Source organism: Dioscorea cayenensis, chromosome 19 (assembly GCF_009730915.1).
Source record: "Dioscorea cayenensis subsp. rotundata cultivar TDr96_F1 chromosome 19, TDr96_F1_v2_PseudoChromosome.rev07_lg8_w22 25.fasta, whole genome shotgun sequence".
NCBI lineage: Eukaryota > Viridiplantae > Streptophyta > Magnoliopsida > Dioscoreales > Dioscoreaceae > Dioscorea > Dioscorea cayenensis.
In genome coordinates this window covers 10,343,400-10,348,199 of record NC_052489.1, presented here as the reverse complement: position 1 = coordinate 10,348,199, position 4,800 = coordinate 10,343,400, and positions in this window count along the sequence as shown.

Below are 4,800 nucleotides of genomic sequence, written 5' to 3'. Positions count from 1 at the left end.
TTCGCCATACATGTTTAGGCACATGATAACACGACAATGTCCACGGAAAAATCACAGTGAAAGCATCTAAGAATCAAGACACCAACACTTAAAGCCTTATTCATGCAAACACTAAACTAAAAACTAGGAAAACAACAAAGACTTGGGTTGCGTCCCAAGAAACGCTTATTTAACATCACTTAGCTTGATGTACCTTATCTTATTTCACGGGGGCTCATAGATGAAGGTTTCACTCTTAACCATGAATTAGAAGCATGATGAATATAGTCTTTTGAAGGTAGAGGGAGAGTTGTCGAGCTTGGTACCACTTAACAAGGCTTTGTTAACCTTGTTCTGTTCTTGTGCATTTCCAACAGCCTTGGGCATTTCTTGTGGCGTCTCCTTGCCCGCTTTATCTTTCAGAGCACCTTCTTCATGATTCCTAGAGTAGATGGTACTTTCTCCTCTAGACCAAGCATTATTACTTCTTTATTATCCACCTCTTGGTCTAGCAACCCCTCGTACAGGTTCGGATTCAACATTTCCTGCACATATTCATCAGTTATCTCATCAGTATTGTTAAGAAAATATAGAGTATCATCAAAGTTAATAGAATGTCGCATGGCTTCGGCGAGACGGCATGTGAGCTTATCATCTCCAACCCTCCGTGTCAACTCCCCGGCGTCCATGTGGATTAATGCCTTGGAAGTGCGCAAGAATTGCCTTCTAAGTATCAAAGGAACATCTACATCCTCGTTGGCATGCAATACTACGAAGTCTACAGGAAATATGTACTTGTCCATCTTGACAAATATGTCTTCAATGATGCCCCTCGTATGTCTCACTGTTCGGTCTGCCAATTGTAATGTCATCCGAGTGGGCCTAGGCTTTCCCAAGCCTATCTTCTTGAAAAAGGTAGAAGGCATGACGTTGATACTAGTCCCAGAGTCCTCCAATGCCATATCTTCACCCATATTACCAATATTACATGGGATGATGAAGCTTCCGGGGTCTTTCTTCTTGTTCGGCATATTCTTTTGGAACAAAGCCAAACAAGAGGCATCTAAGATCACCAATGCACTCTCCTCCAACTTCCTCTTGTTGGTTAATAAATTTTTCAAGAACTTAGCATGCTGAGGCATTTAAAACAACACCTCCATAAAAGGAATGTTGATGTGTAATTGCTTAAATAGACTCAAGAACTTCTTGTATTGGTCATCATTTTGGTCGTTCTTCAATTTTGAAGGGTAGGGAATTCTCGGCTTGTAAGGTGGGGGTGCCACCTCCTTCTCCTTGTCTGCTCTCTTCCCAACCTCTATGACCTCGGGAACTCCAACATTGGTCTTCTCACTAGGAGGTCTATCCTCAACCTCATGACCACTTCTCAAAGTGATCACCTTCACATGTTCTCTCGGATTAGTCTCGGTATTACTCGGTAGGCTTCCTTGTGGTCTCTCTAATAGAGACTTTGCAGTTTTCCACACTTGATTCTATAGATTGTGTAATGAAGCGGTGTGGCTGCAAAGTGTAGCTTTGACCGACTGAAACCGATTGTCTGATGTCTGCCCAAATCTGGTCAAAGCTATCTCTAAATCATTTATCCGAGTCTCCAAACCTGAGATACGATTCTCCATGTTTGGGGCTTCTTGTTATTGTTGGAAACCCGGTGGTGCTATGGCCTTCTGCTGCCCTTGATGGTTACTGATAAGTGGTTGTGTGTTAAGAATACAAAGTATTCTTTCCTTACGATGAGCATGACTTTTATCAAGTTTAATCGCTAATATATGTGTATTTGTGTTCTTTTGCACATGTAGGGTTGTGAAGCTAAGTATTAAGAAAAGAAGCCAAAAGTAAATCATAAACGCACTATTTGGTGGAATCTTGGAAGCAACAAACGTGAAGACACAAGTGGGGCTTTAAGATACATGAATGTGTGCCAACCTCCATGTATTCAAGCCATTATAATGAGTTGTAAGGGTACGAAGGCAGTCACATTTGCGTATCCCAATTTGTGCAATGATAGCAAGATATTCACCAATGCACCCGTTTATTGAAGAAGCGACGTGATCTACGGCATAAACGTGTGCCCGTTTATGTTGCCTCGATGAAAAGTGGATTCAAGATTGTTTTTGGCGGGGAGGGGGGGCTGTAGTAGGTTACTGTTGGAAATCACTGTAGCAATTTATTGTAGCAGTTATTGTTCACAACCGGCCGAAAATCAGAATTCCAGAGAATCCACTTGGGCGTGTGGAAATTACACACACCAGTGTGGAAATTACACAGAGGCATGAGGAACATCCACAAGCCTGTGTGGATGCCCAATTCTAGCCTATTTAAAGCCATTTTGCAGTCCGATTTCAGGATCCCTTTTCCTATCTTTTCTCCAGCTTTTGAGAGGCCGGCGGCGAGGGTTTAGAGAGGCTTTGGCAAGGCTTTTAGAGTGGTTCTATAGCTTTGATATTGTGTTTTCCTTGGAAGATAGTTATTGGGGGAGCTTTCGTCTGCACTGATCCTGTGAGTTGTGCCCTAGGCTTGACAAGGACCTTTGGAGAGGACGAGGCCACTCCACAAGACCATCGATGTAAAACTGAGGGGGTTTTACTGTGGATTATATGTTTTTACTTTTGATTTCATTATTGATTGTATCTTGCTCCATGGAGAGCTAAAACCCCTAGTGGGTACTTGGATTTTGTAAACCCTAGTATGCCTTTTGTTTCATTGACCTTTTATTATGCTTTCCTTAATTGATGTTTCTAATTGAGTTCTAATCGTGAATGCTTGTTGAATGATTTCTCCCTTAGAGTGACACTAAGGTAGAGAGACCATATTGGTAACCTTTGTGGATGAGTGACATAACATGAGGGTTAGACAAAGTAAGGTTGGAGAGGGTCGAGAGGGTAAGTCGAGAGGTAGCGGAGAGTCCCCTTTCCCTCTGATGTGATTTATCATACATCCACGTTCAAGAGTTTTTTGCGGTCATAGTAGAGTGAATGGGCTAAGGGATGACCTTCTCTGGGGCTTAGTTGCACATGCAACAGAGTGAAGTGTTGAAGTGACTTTAGCACCTAGGGCTTAGTTGTGACTAGGGGTCTTTCACCTAGACCAAAGGGTTAGATTTATACATTATAATAGGGTTTATCACTTGGAATCCCTAGAGTGTCTTGTAACTCTACATTGTGTGAGGTGTTGAGATTGAGTGATTTCTCCTCTAGGACATAGTGTAGAGTTAGTTATGGTTGACCTAAGGTTTTGGACCGTGTGTTTAAAGATTTTCACGACTCATTAAGCGTCAATTAGGAGACATAATAGTTGGTCTTGCATTTGAACCATTAGTCCTATTGGGAGCATTGTGTGAGTACCACACTTCTATCGATTGTCTTTCCTCTCATTTTATCATGTCTCTTATTCTTATTTCTTTTAGTCTTTTCATATCAATCTTATTCACACCATCATTGATTCATTCTCATCCTAGTAAAATAGCAATCCCTGTGTTTCTATTCACTATTCCCTGTGCATATAATACCCACTCACCTAGGATTTATCACTTGGACAAACCCATGTACTTCAGGTCACACGCAAGGGTGTTGTCAGTTACTCCACAAAAAGTTGGTGTGGTTCTTCCAACCTAGATTGTAGGTGTTGCTATATGGATTACCTTGGTTCCTCATGGCATTACCCATAAAATCGACTTGCTCAACTGAAGATGCATCACCAACAGAAATAGGGCAATCGGTTAGAGCATGTCCTCCGCCACAACCTGTGCAAGTAGTGACAGCCGCCAATCAATTAGAACTTAGAAGGTCTAAGTTCTTGCTCAATAATTCTACTTAGGCCGTAAAAGAAGTGAATGCATCAATTTCGTGGAGTCCGGCCACTTTCTTCCTTGCCCGCTGGCACGACCGAATATGCGTGTAAACCACAAGTGCACGGATGTCAATGTAATAAATCCCAGGTGAGTGGGTATCGTATCCACAGGAATAGTAAATAGAAACACAACGATTGCTATCTAACTATGATGAGAATAAATCGATGATATGATGAATGAGATTTATATAAAAAGAGATAAAATAAATAAGAACGAGAGGCACAATAAAATTGAGAGATAAGGCAATCGATATAAATGGGGTACTCGGATATTGTTCCGCCTACAACAATTGTTTCAAGTGCAGAACCAACTATTATGCTTCCTAATTAATGTATTAAAGAGTCGTGGAAATCCTTCAATACACGGTCCCAAATCTAAGATCAACTGTGACTAACTCTATACCATGTCCCGGAGGATAAATCGAACAATCTCAACACCTCGCACTCGGATAGAATCATATGGAGTTCTAGGGCTTCCAAGTGATAAACCCTCTTCCTAGATATATACCTAACCCTTTGGTCTAGGTGAGAGGTTCCTAGTCATAATTAAGCCCTAGGTGCTAAAATCACTTCAACGCTTTACTCTGTTGCCTCTGCAACTAAGCCCCAGCAGAAGGTCATCCCTTAGCCCATTCACTCTACTATGACCGCAAAGACCTCAAGGAAATTGAGGTAGGATAAATCACATCGGAGGGGACTGGGGACACTCTGCTACCTCTTAACTCATCCTCTCAACCCTCTCCAATCTAGCTTTGTCTAACCCTCGTGGTATGTCACTCACTCACAAGGGTTACCAATATGAACTCTCAACCCTAGTGTCACTCTAAGGGAGGATTCAATCAATCAAGCATTAAAGATTGGAACTCCAATAAAACATCAATTAATGAAAGCATAATAGAAGGTTTTATGAAACAAATACATCCTATGGTTCACAAATCCAAGTACCCACTAAGGGGT